Source organism: Meleagris gallopavo, chromosome 1, assembly GCF_905368555.1.
Source record: "Meleagris gallopavo chromosome 1, MGAL_WU_HG_1.1, whole genome shotgun sequence".
NCBI classification, from domain to species: Eukaryota; Metazoa; Chordata; class Aves; order Galliformes; family Phasianidae; genus Meleagris; species Meleagris gallopavo.
Window position 1 is genome coordinate 104,080,915 of NC_139404.1, and position 15,484 is coordinate 104,096,398.

The 15,484-nt window shown below is 41.2% G+C and overlaps 1 protein-coding gene across 15 annotated transcripts in view; it reads left to right on the forward strand.

Moving 5' to 3' along the window:
- The window catches only part of KCNE2 (potassium voltage-gated channel subfamily E regulatory subunit 2), an 89,006-nt gene that overhangs the window by 57,840 nt on the left and 15,682 nt on the right, over window positions 1-15,484 (forward strand). For 12 of the 15 annotated variants that reach the window (XM_085242498.1, XM_085242486.1, XM_085242465.1 and 9 more), the window contains one exon: window positions 2,661-2,759. The exons of 2 other annotated variants lie outside the window; for them this stretch is intronic. The gene's annotated coding sequence lies outside the window, so the exon portion shown is untranslated. Of the gene's footprint in view, window positions 1-2,660; window positions 2,760-12,875; window positions 13,152-15,484 lie in introns of all 15 variants that reach the window. One more of the 15 variants, XM_085242539.1, reaches the window with a different exon arrangement.

Consider the following 15,484-nt stretch of genomic DNA (forward strand, 5'->3'; position numbering starts at 1 on the left):
CTTTAAACAAAACGTTTCTTGAGTTACACATGTACAAAGAGAATCTGAGTGATTTTCTTAATTGTTCTGATCACTTGGTTCTATCTGAACAGATTTTTTTTCTCTCTTAAAAGGAAGTATATTGAGCTCTATATATATATATATATTGAGGCTACCCAGTAATATGAAGGGGAACAGGAAAATTGTAAGTGACAAGTGGGTTACATTGGAAGTCCCATCTTGGTTTCGACAATAGGGCTGATATCTTGATACTTGCATTTAAGAAATGTGGATTTCCCCATACTAAGCATCTTTCATGAATTACTGCAGATCTGACACATTTGAGTTATTACGCTCCTCCTGGGAGATTTTTAAATCCAGTTGTAACAGCAGATTATATGAAACAGCTGGTCAAACAGAATGAGGAACCAGTTCATTGGCATCTGATGAATTAACAAAAACAGGCACAATACAAATTTCAGCAATAACTAGTGATTCTCCAGGAGAACAGAAATCAAAAAGAAAAGAGCAAGAATCAAATTACAGTAGCTGTTTGGCCAACAGGTAGAGGGTAACTATTTCTTCATGGCCAAGGCTTGGAAGACACATGAGAGACTTATTGCAGCTTATGCAAATAATAACAAAAGAACAGTGCTTACATAAGATTATGCATCAGACTGTCTGCTAATACAAGGGCAGAACAGGCTTTGTTTTCTCATGAGGGACGACTGGCTTTACAGACAGCATTCCTTTGCATGTCACAGATCCAGTGGCAAGAAGAGGTCTTTGAGTATCAAGACTACTTGAAGAAATGGGGAGAGGTGTTTCACAACAGTGATAGCACTGAGCTTTATGGTGCTCCTGTATTACTCATATAGAAGTTCCCACGCAGAGTGTTATCTTTACAGGGAATATCCCGAGAAGTCATATTAAGGTGAAACGTCAGGAGAAGGAACTGAACAAAGCAACTTGTAAAATGAATAGAAAGGAATTAGCAGGGCTAGGTAGCTTTTACCCTGGTCTGCAAAGGGAAACCAAGTGGCAACAGTTGAACTTACTGTTGCTTACAGTGTGCGCTCCGTCACCATATCTCTGGCATAAAGGATCATAGAGTATGTGGATAATGGTGATTGGGCTAAAATAGGGAAGTGGTTTCAAACTTAGAGAGAGGAGATTTAGATCGTATATAAGGAAAAAGTCTTTTATAGTGAGGGTGGTGAGACACTGGCACAGGTTTCTCAGAGAGGTGGTGGATGCCTCATCCCTGTAGACAGTCAAGGTCAGGCTGGACAGTGCTCTGAGCACCTGATGGAGATGGGGTGTCCCTGTTTATTACAAGAAAGATGGACCAGATGGCCTTTAAAGGTCCTTTTCAACTCTAAAGATATTCTGTGATTCTATGATTCTAAAAAGACAGAAGAGAGAACAATAAAGATGATGAGAAACATGGACGAGTTTCTGTAGGACAGAAGACTAACAGATTACAAAAAGGTGGATAATAATATAGATCCATAAAACCATGAAGAATGAGGAACAGGGAAGGATTACTCATTGTTCCTTGTAATAAAAGCAGTAAAAACAAGCTAATAAAAGCATCAAGTAGAGGTTTTAAAACAGACAGAGGAAGCACTTCTTAATGCAGTGTGTAATTAAGTTGTGAAAGTCTTCATGAAAACATACTGTGGAGGCCAAAGGTTTAAATAGGTTAGAAGACAGATTAAATAAATTCACATAGGACAGTTTTCTTTGTAGCTAATTGACACTGGCTGCAGTCTCCAGCCCAAACTGTAAATCACTGATTGCCAGAAATGCAGGTGTGTTAGGGAAAGGAGTGTGTTGTATCTGCTACTTTCTATGCTCTTCCAAGTCATGAACAAATACCGCTTTTTGGGGAGTTATACTTTCCCAGAGCAGTCCTAAGGCTGTGGCTATCTCTGGTGGGGAGATGGATCTCGAACCCTATCCTTGTGGCAGGGCCATGAAAGGGAGAACTCCCTGCATTTGAAAAGCAGGTGTTTGAAAGGAAGTTCAGTTCAATTCCTGAGACAAAGTTACCATTCCTGAGCACTCCACCACTCTTTGAGTGGTTGTGTACATTTCTGCAGGTTTCTTGGATCATCTTTTTAATCAAGTGAGAACAGGTAAACCCGTGCCTATAACCTGTGTCCCAGGCTCTTCCATTTGTGGCTTACATGAAGGTGGCACAGAGTGAGCTGGAGCAATAACCACAATCCTTTACTTCATCTGAGACAAATGAATATTAACTAAAGGTTTGTCTGCTTGACTTACAGGAAATGAATCTGGAGGGTTTGTTATTGAATCCCTGGCATTGCTATTGTGGATGTAGCCCTCACTGACAGTGAGACTAGTATCATGACTTTACCAGGGACTTAACTGTGATGTATATCTTTATTACACGTAAATTTTCTAGCAACACTTGCTCATGCTGCCATTTTTCCTTGCACTGAATAAATGGCTGGGTACACAAGGACTACCTCAGCCTAATAACTAATAACTAATGTTATTAGTTGCTGAATGCTAAAGTTTATGTCAGCTGTAGATTAAGGAATCACAGTACTGAGATGAATGATGACTGAAGGTTTTCTGTTTGTTTTTGTATGCTTCTGTCTTGTTCGGAACTGGGGAGATCCTACCGTAACTCTGGACTATCTTTCTGCTAGGACCAATACTGGAACCTTGTTACTATCATATTTTAAATGCATGAAGACTTCAGAGAAACACCTTGGAATTTCTGGCAATTTCTTTAAGTGCATTTAGAGGTAAGAAGATGTGTTTGATGATACCAGATTTTTTTTTTTTTTTTCAAAGAAGCATGTTTTTTTGTAATGGCAATGCAGGCTTCTCCACAGTCCTTCAGTACGTTTAGCTCTGACCTAAAGCAATCCAGAGTATTGCATTGCCCATGACTTTTGAGGCATGCGATTCTAACAGATGAAATCATTAAAGACCCAACTTAGTCTTCTGCAGTAAGGTACATTATCATTATTATCTAAGCAGGAATAACAAGTGAAGGAGAAGAGAAAGATGTGTGGGACTTGAAGCAAGTAAACTTCAGGCTACTGGTTCTTTTGAATTCTGCCCTTCAGCTCTGGTAGACAGAAGTCATCTTCAGGATTAAACTGGAACAGTTTGTTCGGTATCTCAGTGGAACAGCACTCCGTGTCCGTCTCCCCCAGCAATTACCAAATAGTTTAGATGTTCTCCACCAACAAATCAAAGTGAAATTTTAGCCACGTTTTAGTCATCTCACACATAATGTTCTTTTTATTTTTCACTAGACTAGTAATGAAGTTACTTCTTTTTTTTTTTTTCCCCTACTCAGGACTTTCTTAGACAATTTTTTCCTCACCAAATATGAATGACATGTTGTGATCTATTTGATGGGACTTTGTTGTGACACTGGCCATTTCCCATTGTCTATTTATCTAAGACAGAGAACATTACTTGTCCCTGGAGTCTGAACTCCGTTAACAATAAACACTCCATTGAAATATCCACAAGATCTTTTTCAACAGGCAAAAGCCAAATAAATTCTCAGCTGTTCAAAACGTGTAAGAATGAGTAAGAAAATGTGGCATAAAGGTTTTGGATGAAAACCTAAGTATTCTGTTATCATGCTGAATGTCAGTTGAGGATTTTCCATGGGGAACTAAACTGTTTGGCTGATTTACTGTATAGTAGTAAAATATTTCTGGCTTAGAGCCTTTTGCAAAGTTATTTTAACAGATTAAATAGGAATCAGGGAAGCTATTAATTTTTCAGTCATATGATCTTATATTTACTCTTGTAATCAAATCATTCCCACCCCCACAGTTTTACTAAAGAAATGTGAATCTCATACTCTGCCTAGAGTTCAAAGAAATTAAATTACAGTGAGTTTACTTTATATGGAATTGCTTAATCAGAATGCAGAGTTCCACTAATCATATTTAAATATAGTTACTGTAAGCCAAATATTGACCTTAGGTTAAAAGATTTTTATGTCTTATTTAATGGAGACCCATTTATAGAGCACCACAAAGAATTCTAAATCATGTAGATGCGGGGCAAAATGAGATGATTAGAAATGCAACAATGAACTGCCACAGCTATTGTCATTCTTTGGAAATTGTATTATTTTTAAAAAAAAAAAGATACTGTAAGTCTAATAAAAATAGTGGGAAAAAGGCAGGAAAAGAATAATTTTTGGCTCCAGAAGAGTAGAGATTTTTAGAAGATAAACAAAAAATGCAATTCATTTTCACCTTAGATCTTGATATTTCCAATATACTCTTCTGGACCATCAACACAGCATAAGTGAGTGAAGGTAAAGATTTATGTGTGAAGACATCCGCCCATCTCTTTCTTCTTAATTTTACTTCTTGTGGTAGTCACAGGTTCAACAAAGATTTTCAAGTGCACAAACATGTTTCACTGCATAGCAATTACTAAAATGAGAGGGAATTAAACATCTACCTGGCAGTTGTGCCATTAAAAATCTCCCCTTTTGTGTTGGATTAACAATTATGGTTGTCAGCATTCAATCATGATTCTATCTACCCTTGCTTATGGTGTAGCATCAGTGTAGTTTTAACTATATGCTAGGTAGGGCAGTAGTGATAATTAGCAATCACAATGTAAAGGTTTAGAAAAGAAGAATTCAGGGGAAACTCTGGTTGGGACATATAGTTTTACTGAATGATGGGGCTGCAAGTGAATAAACTTGAGCTGGTGGACTCAGTACTCTCGCATGGTGAGTTTCACATGATATCCATATTTCCATTGCTTTTCCTTATGATTGATTGTGCAAGTATTGCTCTGGACTTAGTAGCAGACAATTGGCAACATAAGTCACTCTGTCATAAGCACGACCTAATTTTTAATCTTATATACCATTATAATCCGTTTTAATCTTGAAGTGTGTACATTTTCACATGAAGTTTTTACAATAGAAACATAAAAAATCAAGCTTTCTTTGTACTGTAACTATTTGCAACAACAAACTCCTTTCTTTGCTCTGTTCTTTTTTCATTTCACTTTTAATTTAATACTCTCTGAGTCTTCTTTAGCTGACATTTCTGAGAATTGGAGGTAGAGTTGAGTTGACACTTCCTTGGGTTTAGAAATAGAGGAGCTAACCAATAAGTGAATGTGGGCTAGACAGCCTCAGAACTGTAGTGCTGATGGGCCAAAGTGGATATCCTGCATGCCAGCAGTCCCCTGCAGATGGGCTCACAGGAAAATAGCATTTAAATTCTCATCTGGATTCAGTCAAATCATTACAAGCCTTGTTAGTTCTTACTGTTTTATCTTTCAGTGCAGTGGCCAACTTTTCAAGGCTCAAACTGGCTCCTTGGGGAAGTTCATGTTGCAGCACTGAAACTAAGTGCAAACCCTCTATCTGTCTGTCTGTCTTTCTAGTCCTAAACCAAGATATTTTTATCCTGTGTCTCACTGAAGCAGAGCACTGTGCAGAATTTCATGTATCCCACAAACTTGCATGGATGTGAGTAGGCAGAATTTGGCCTTGACCAATGTACTGTGAAGCTGAATCAGCCCTATTTCATGCCAGTCTTTCACAAATTTGTCCACAAGAATGGTTTCTGCTGTTCTGCTCTTCATCCAAGCTCCATGGCTTTCTTGAGGCCTTGGGCTGTCGTCCATTCATGGAAACAAGAGGCCAAGTTCCTTGAGGGGCTTAGGGAATGCAAGTATGCAGTTGGCGGCTTATCAGCATGGAGAATCTTAGGTCCAAGAGAGGGAAAAGGTGAGAGAGAAGCATGCAGTGTCTGATCCTGGTTTCTCTTCTGTAAGGAGTATATGTTCACAGACTGGAAGGCCAGTGAGCTGTTACAGATACACTTAGTTGAGAGGCAACAACTCATTGGCCTTTGCAGAGAAAAAGGAATGAATCTTAAATTGAGTTGAAGACTAGAGAAGAGAACATCAGCCTCTCCTGGTCTTCTGCTGTGCTCTGAGAATCAGAAAGTGCTCAGAAAAGAGCTTTCCTCCACTAAAATAGCAGGTACCCTATATGAAGGGAGCAGCAGCACAACAGAAAGAAGAGAGTGATCAAGGATGGGAAAAGACCATCCTAAACTAGACTGATAAGTAAGAGCAATAAATGTAGATGAATATGATTAGGAAAGAATACATCAGGATGTGCAAATAGTAGGCAAAGGGGTACATGTGTCAAAAGTGGAGTAGCTTAGGGGCAGGGTCCCATGTTCCCAGGGAACTGGAGGAGAAAGGAGTGAAAATGGGCAATTGTAAATGCAGATTCCCAAGTGACACTGTTCTTGTGCCCCATATTCTTCTGCTACACTGGGAGTCAGGCCAGTGGTGACTTGTGCCATTATTGCACAGTAGAGTCCTTTATGTGCATATCCCTCAAGAAAATCACATGTGCTGGGAAGAGAGAGCAGAGGAATTAGTGAGAGGATAGAGAAGGAAAGACATCTCCTAAAGTTTCACTGATCCCAAACCTTTCCTGGTTTCCCTGGACCCCTTCTATTATTGTTCTATTCCTAGAGGTGGTGACATGCAGTTTGAAGAGCTCTACTGACATAAATTCACTTCAAGGAACTGCATGGGTCAAAGGTCTGAGAGATCTAAACTAGCAATACCTCTGTGTTAGCATCTGTTAGCACAGATATAGAAACCAAATGCAGAAGAACAGAACAGCTGAAGAGGGGAACAGGACATACAAGGATCTGCAACAGCCTAGAAATAAGTAAAAAGAAAAGATCATCCAGATCTCAGTAAATATTGAAAACTCCTCTATTAAAGATAGTCATGACCAGTAGCAAAGGGGGAATCCCCTGGTCACTGATGCTTAGGAGCACACTGCCATTTTCCTTATATGGAAAGGGTTCTGCTCCTGGAAATGGGATTTCTTGGATGAGGAAGGCTTAGGTTGAGACAGACCTTTCATGTTTCTTCATGGTGTTCTTCCTTATACCTCATTGTTTTGGGTTATTTACTCCCATATATATTTTCTTTTTTTCTCCATCTCTCTTTCTTATGCCTGTGAAAATTCTCTCTTCCTTTGCTCAGATTTTCCTATCTCCTCATTGCTCAGTCTGGGTTCCTACAGCAATGAGTGTAGCAGGTTATGCTGATTCTTGTTTACATGAAGTAATCATCAAGAAATCATTTTATAAGCTACCACCCCCGTTTCATATAAAAAACAAAAACAAAAACAAAAAACCCAGCAGATTTCACATAGTTGTCACAACCCTCATTTGCTTCTTTTTTTTCTAGCACTCATATAAGAAACAAAAGTTAGTAATAGTAACATGATGGTTTGTAATATTGATAATCAAGATATTATCTGTCAGATGTGGTCAGTGTCCTCACTTCCAGCAGAAGGCAGCACTAGGACAACATCTGTTCACATGCAGATATTGACAATGTAGGCATTTAAAACAGGGCTGGTCACCCTGCATATCCTTTGTAGTCAATAAAGACAAATAAGCACTTGCAGAGCACATTTCATCTTATATTAAATCAATCACCTACTTTAGGCCAGATGAGTCACACCCTAAAAGCATTTGTTTCTTGCCTAGCATGAGTAGTTTAATGCAGGTGTCCATACTGTATTTGCTTAAGCTAAAGGAATTCATCTCCCCATGTCCTTGCCTAACCTCTGCTCCTCAAATAGTCAGCTCCAAGTATCTCTTTGACTACTGATCATAAGACAGCTGGTGCTGTGAAGTAAAATATTTTGCAAAGTAGGAAAGGACAAGTAACTACAGAGTCAGGAGTGCCCAGTCCAAGAGAAGATGAAGTTTCTCTGTTAAGGTGTGCAACACAAGGGGATTTGCAGTTTAAATTCACATCTTGGCCAGTGCTTATGGATTTCTACAGTCCTTCTTCCTTCCTTTCCCCTTCACTGAATGAACATATGGGGAAGGGCAAACAAACAAATTGCAGTGAACATGGTTTTTAAAAAAAGCCATCAAACAGAAAGCTGACAAGAAGAAAGGAAATTTGTTAGAAAGGTGGAATGGGAAGCACTTGTCTTCAACCAACACTTCTCTCCGTAAGGGCAGTCCATGTGAGACCTATCAGAAACATTGACTCGAGGGTGCAGGGGTCTCTTTTTTAAACTTTTAAGTTCTGCCACAGATAATAGAGTAATTTTATCATTTTATCATTTAACATTGGCACTCTACAGAGTTCCCTATGGAATATCTTGAATCTACACAAACACAAATCCTAGAGAAAAAATATTTAGTTTTCAAAGACAATTGGAATATTTTTCAGACCAATCATTGTTTTGGCCTAGAGTATGCACTTTGTGCATGGCAATCTGCAATTTGTACCAGATGCAAAGGCAAAGATATTTACTACATATGCCCCAAACTGTGCAAATTCCTTTGTCTTTGTGTTCACTTAACCTCAGCTTCCATTCCACATAACTTATTTCACCTCAACTATGTTTCTTGGAATAACATTGAATTTTGGTCACTTCATTATTGGCTTTGTTTGTCTTTGGTGCACTGTGCGTTGGCTTGAAACACAAAATACTGTGGCAAAGGAATCCAATATGGTAATACAATCATTTGTCTACTATTGCAAGAACAGTTTCCATTATGGCCCCTATTTTTCACACTCTTGTAACTTTCCAAAACACTCACCTTTGGAGGCAGTTTTCCCTTCTTGATGTTTGCCTGGAGGTTAAACTTGCCTATGAGAGCAGAAATTTTAACAGAGTTCTAGTCACTTTTACATTATGGGAAAGTGGGGAAAAAAAAGCCTACATTTTTTTCTAACTTGGAAAGAAAAATTCTAACCACATTTCTAAGGAGGGCAACAGTAAAGCTGCTGAGTGTTGTAATTTGACAGATAAAATCAGTTGAGAGCCCAGCTGTATCTTATAGATCCTGTTTTTTTGACTTGTCTCAATGGTCCTGGTATCTGTAGAAGTCTATTTTTGTTCAACAGCCTAGGGAATCAGAGCAAAAATGACCAGTCATTCCAACCGCTAGCAAGTAATTTTTGTCCCTCCTTTCCCATGCAAGCACAAAATTAGGAGCTGTATTAACAGTTTTGTCTGTGAGAGTCTAGAAATTATAAAGTAAAATTCTATTCATTTCAACTCTGTCCCTCTGAATGCAGGTAAGTTTGTGTGTAAAGGAGCTATTTGTCCAGTTAAATACAGAGAACTGAGTAATATTAAAAGAGTTTCTGTCTTTCCTCTGTCATTTCCTTTTACTTTGCTTTAAAAATCTGCACGATCTGACTGAAGGATTTGGAGCTGGCCTGTAATAGTTTGTGAATCCTACATGAAGTCTGGCTATCAAGATATTTATTGTGTGACTACATCTGGTTATTGGATTATTACCCATGTGAACAAGTTGTCTTAGCTTAATAGTCAAGCCACTAAGGAAAAAAGAAGGAATGAAATACAATAGTTCCAGAAGAACAACTTGTTAGTCAATTTAAAGGGAACTCTTAAAACTAATGCCTGTGCTGCAAGCTGTAAAGAAGCTACATTCACACAATGCTTGAGTCAAATAGCCAGTAAGATCACCATCGTTGTTGAAAGAGACCTCACTGACAAATGCTGCCTGGATGAGAAGGCCAGATTTACTTAGGACCATTACAAGTTTTAGGTAAGATAAAGATGCAGATTTCTTTACAATACCGGGGATGTAAATATGCATGGAGGCTGTTTTAAGCTTTAAAACTCAATATCATTCTTCTACTGCTGAGAAGACACTTTTCAGTCACCTGGGTTAATGAACAGTTATTAGCAATCTGCTGTAAACTAGTAGTTTCCACTGGCAGCGGAAGTGTGAAGAAGCAGTATCTAGGAACTCAGGTAAAAGACTTGTCTCTAGGCACGTGCTTGGTGAGATTAGAAAGGGGCAGGGCTAGAGCTGCTACTGCAGAAATGAAACCATGTACTTTTGTGCTTGTAAGAGTGATTCCGGCAGTAATTCCAGAGCAGAAGCAGTGAATGAACAAACTTGGCTCACTCTGGCTTTATCTACATTGCTCATTAAGGAGCTCCAATGAAAGGCTAGAACACCCTATCAGTCTCCAGGTATCACCAGTCCATAGTGTATGGCATTTCTGCCACAAATCCCTGTAGCATTTCAGGCAAGCTCCCCTTAGTACTTAACCACAGTCACAACTTATCTGCTCAATGCACACCCTTCTTAGCTGACCATGTTTGAGTGCAAGGCTGAACTAGATGACCTCCTGAAGTCACTTTCAAACTCAACTATACTATGGTCATGGAATCATAGAATTATAGACACACGAAGGTTGGAAAAGACCTCTGAGATCATCTAGTCCAACCATCAGCCTGCCCCCACCATACTGCCTAACCATGTCTCTCAGTGCCACTCCACACAGCTCTTGAACACCTCCAGGGATGGCGAGTCTACCCTGAGAAGCCTGTTCCAATGCATGCTTAAAGCTTCAGACTCAGATAGGATCCTTGCAAGGCTGTTTAAGCAAACCTTGGTTCTCTTGCATCCATGTGCACTGTTTGGTTTTTGTATAGCAACAAGTAAACTCACACTACAGCCTTTTTCTTAATAAGGACCTTCACAGAACCACCCTTGTTTTATCTGGTTATGCATTTTCTTGAAGCTGTTCCCATGACCACACTGCAGAGCAGGCCTGCTTTCTGATTTTGCCATGGAGCTTGGTAAAGAGAATGATGCTGCCACATCTATGTGGCACTGTAGGTCAATGTCACTGTGGTGGTTGACAGCACCATACGTTGGCTGGATTATTCTTATGTTCCTGTTGCCAGGAGATGCTGTGAGGGAAAGCATCTCTCCAGTTTTGAGCTCATTGTTAGGATTTGCGCTGTCCTATTCATATTCCTGAATATGGCAATCACAAAAGGTTTTCTTGTATTAGGGCTTCTCTGGTCACTGCAGGTGGCCCTTGAGCACACAGGTCAGAAGCATCAATTGTGTGCATTGCGCCTGTACTTCTTGGAAGTCCTCAGCCTACCACTCGTGACAGATGTTTACTCTCAACTATTGACATATCAGTCTCCACAGTGTGATTATCTCCACTTTCATCTTTATCAGTTCTGTGTGACCCTCCACCCAGATGACCATGGGGAGTTCAGTCACATCCCAAGCTCCTGCCAAATGTGTCTTTGGGTGCTCAAGAGCTGCAGAGCACTCAGCTGGATGCCAGCATGGTGAGCGCTCTCTCACTCTGAAGTGAGAGCCTCCTCACTTGGTGCTCCAGGATGAGCAGAGGTCCTGTTCATCCAGAAACAGGGATGGGATGTGGTGAGGACACTATGCTCATGCAATAAGACACCAAGGGACTGAGGTAAGGGCCCTCCTACAGGTCAACGAGTGCAGAGAAAAGCACGTGTTGCAAAAATACTTTATGGTTGTCAAATGTAAAGTTTTTCCTGTGGTTATGGACCAGCAAACTGCACTGGCCTCACACAGAGAAGCTTCTGGCAAGAAATCATTCCTGAAAGCCAGCTCACATTATACAGCACTCCTGGGACTGCTGGCTCCATGGACAGAGCACAAGGCCAGGGGAAATGTGCAGACTGGTCAGCCCTTTCAACACTGCACCTCCCTGGATGCTGTGGACAAGCTTGGAGTGGTGAGAAATTACAGCTGTTGTAACCCAGGCATGGTACAGGAAGGGAGAAGGTGAGGAGAGGACATAGAGCAGCAACAGGCTTGGCATAGAGATCCCTCACCCCACACACCACATATGTCTTGCTCAACCAGAGGGGAAGGGATCAAGTCAGCTCAAATTAGACATCAAGCAGAGAAGAAAGCTCCCCATTGATTACTGGGGCAATTTGCAATCCCTGAGATCATTCATCTTCACCATACCCAGAAGAGATGGGTCATGATACTGGTAGAAAGGATGTGAGCATAATCACAAGCTACATGCTGTTCTGGCCTTTTTTCTTAAAATACAACTTAGGCCTGAAATCCCTCTGCTAACTGCTCATGGTAATGACACCAGGCTAAGGGCTGTTTGCTTTTTCACTTGTTAAATAGTCTATAGTTTCAGAGTTTGTAAAAGAAGGTGCATTAGGCATCCTTCCCTAAAAGTTATAAAATAATGGAGCGGAAACAGAATCCCAGGGCTTCATGGTGCATGGTGTCCTGCAGGCTCCATTTCAAGGAGCTCCCTGACCCTCATGATCTGATTGCCTCTGACTTGAGGGCTCAGCCTTGATGCTGAAGGCACACAGTTGAGTCTCTTACCACCTTGCCTGGCTGAATTCCTGAAGCTTGAATCTTGGGGCCTCAAAGAGCATGCTGATGGAGTGACCTAACCAAAGCAGAACCCCTTCACTTCAGAACTGCTTGCTTTCCCTAATGCATTCCACAGCCTGTGAAAAGCTTCTGATAGTCGAGCTTTTACCTGGTGGTTAGTTGGGAAAGACAGGATATAGAGTTTCTCTACATTTCACTTCTGGGTGGACATGCATTGCCCACAGCAAACAGTTTCTGCCATCTGGAGTAAAACTATATGAAGCAAATTGTTTGTATGAGGTTAGGCAGGTAGGGCAGCTGTGATTTTCCATTAGGATGGCATGTGCAGTGCAGGAATCCATAGTGCAGGCTTTGCCTCTAAGGTGAAGGCCTATGTGGTAATGGAGAGAGTAGACAATATTGCTCAAATATGCTTCTAGGAGCGAATCCTTGGACTTTCACTTTGACAGCTAGTGCGGCAGGGTTGCATCCCATGGCTCTCCATTGGCCTCCTCCACAATGATTCATCAACAGAAATTACATTGGTCAAAACCAGATTCACTGGTTCACGTCTTTTTCTACTTTAAGTGTTATTTTGGGGGAGTCATTCCAGGGGAATAGGGGAATTGTTAACAAGTTATTCTGGAGCAACATAGATGGCAGCATCATTTGTTGACTTTTTAGCAGATGAGTCCTGGATGCTAAGCGACCTGATGGAAGAGCTGGTAGTGTGACCATTGTAGGTGGAGGCATGGCAAGTTTGGCTTTGCTGAGATAAGGCCGGTAGACTGGCCATAGGAACAAGCGCCTTGCTGCGAGAAAATGCTGACCAGAGTTATCACAGAATGACTATTTTGCCTGGTGGAGTACCTGTAGCAAAATGAGGCCTACTGACACAGCGATGTGCTGACATGCCACTCTGAGAGTTGTGTTCTCCTTCAAATCTGATGCAACCCGATGGTAAGTGAGCAGTTATGTTTCTCTCATCCAAGGGTTTTCCTGTCTGTGAGCTTTGTGAATCTTCATACTCAAGCAGAAGTATCTTTCCCTATCTGAAATGCTTGTCCCAAGGCCTTCAAAGCGTCCTTTAACATCTTTCTGCTTTGTATGGTACTACCATCTAATTTGTCTTTCTCCCGGTGCCTGGTCTGGCCCAGAATCCTGTATTGAAGGAACATTGTAACAGGACAGGCATGGCCTTGAGACAAGGTGGGCATTACTTTGCTCTGATCCCTCTGATGTGGAGACACTGTGTTTAATGGCAGAGGGAAAACAAAACCCCACATTGTCCCCTTATCAATCAGACTTGGAACTGCGGTCCAGCAGGGCAATACTAGACAGTCGGGAGCCTGATCTGGTTCAGCACTGCTACATTCCTGCTGGGTGGTCTTGGCAATCGGATCTCTTTTCCATCTGTGAAATGGAACTAGTGGTGCTTACCTTTGTTTTCAGGACGTTTCAGGTCTCAGCACGAAATGTTTTATGCAAACGAGGAGGGTTTCTGGTGCTATTTCTTAGTAATAAGCAACAGACCTTGAATTTTGACCTTTACATGTTGTTGTTTTTTTATGACTATCCGTACTCGCCTCACCGGGCCTGGACTGAGCGGACTGGTAGCAACTGAAGGTCAGAATTATTTTCCTGCCAGCTCTAACCATATAAGTAAGGGTTAGAGCAATGCTGGAGGGAGGTGTATTTATGGGCATGCAGATGAGCTGCCACCACTTGGACGCCTGTCTGCTAGGAGCATAGGGATGGAAGTGCAGCTCTGTGGGGACACGGTGTGGTCACTCCTGAAAACGGCACCTGCATGAGCCGAGCCTTTGGCTTCTTCCACTGGCTGGATCAACCTCTCTCTGAACTTCTTCATACGCACACTGAGGAGCTCCTGTCAAACAAGAGGGAGAGCGCCAGGCTGGAGTATGTTCTGCTCTCCAGAATACAATGGCAGTATTTTGTTAGCATCCTCTCTACGAACTGAGTGCCTCACTGTGACAGCTGGTTGAAGAAACAGCAACAAAACAAGGAGTTCACCAGCTTGTCAAAACATTAGGGTGAGATTTGGATAGACCATCTCACACCTCCTTGGTCACTCAGGCAGCACACAGACTTCCCTTCTAGTTCCCTTTGCACCTCCCCACCCACCGACCTGAGACTCCATTCTCTTTTCAGGAGGAAAATGGAATATTTCTGTTCTCTCTGGGGTGAAAAGCAACTGGATTTCATAATAAAAAAAATTCTTTGTGAAAAGGGATTGCTGTGCTCTGCCTGCTTCTCATTGTGATGCTGTACAGGCTGTGATTTTAAACCTCATTTTGCATATGCATTTGACATTGTTTCCCTTATTAGTGTTGATGGTTCCATAAAACTTACTAGGAACATTGTTCTGAGATCCTAGCTAACGTATGGAGAGCTCAGGTACACAGTGATATGTATCAGGATCAGATTCTATTGCAAAGATGGCTCTGAACTCCTTAATTCCTCCTGCTAAATGGGATAATTGGTTTCAATCTTGAATGGGATAATTGGTTTCAATCCATTATTAATGATACCTGACACAGCATCTGATCTCTAGTTTCACAAAGCTTAGGATTGCTCAGATGAGCCTTTGGTCCTTACTCTCCTCATGAAGTGAGCTTCAGCCACCTTTGATGTGATATTAATGATCAATTAAAAATACTGCTTAGCTATGAATTAATAACAGGGATCCTCGTGTAAAAGAGCAAGGGAAATTCTAGGGCACTGCCAGATTTTTGGGGCCTCTCAAACAGACTTTTATCATCTGCGTAGCCTTATGCTAGGTGTAAGGTGGGGCCTCCTGGGACAGCATACCCAAAGACAGCTCTGCTGGTAGCCAGGCATTGTTTCTGGGTAGTATGTCTCTGCGTCCTTCAGTAACAGTGCTCTCACTCTTCCTAAGTCTCGTATCAGCTATGAGTTGCTGCAGGGTATGGCTCATGCTGTTCCCTCTTGGTGAGATAAAGCTCCCTTCAAGGTTTCAACGTGTTGAAAAAATCTCACATCACATGCTGTGCGTCTGGAAGCTTCCAAATTGTTTAGAGCTATGTGAGCGAAACTGTATCTGTATTTTCAGCAAATACCTTCAGAAAAGGCAGAGCCTTAAAATACGCTGAGTTTGTCAAAAGAATCCAGCAGAAAGAGTATAAGACTGAGCTGGTCTTGTGGTTAAAAAACTTTGACACAGAACTATATATATCAGTGCAAGAAATGCAAACAAAATGCCTTTAGCTTAATCATAGAATCATAGAACATCCTGAGTTAGAAAGGACCCA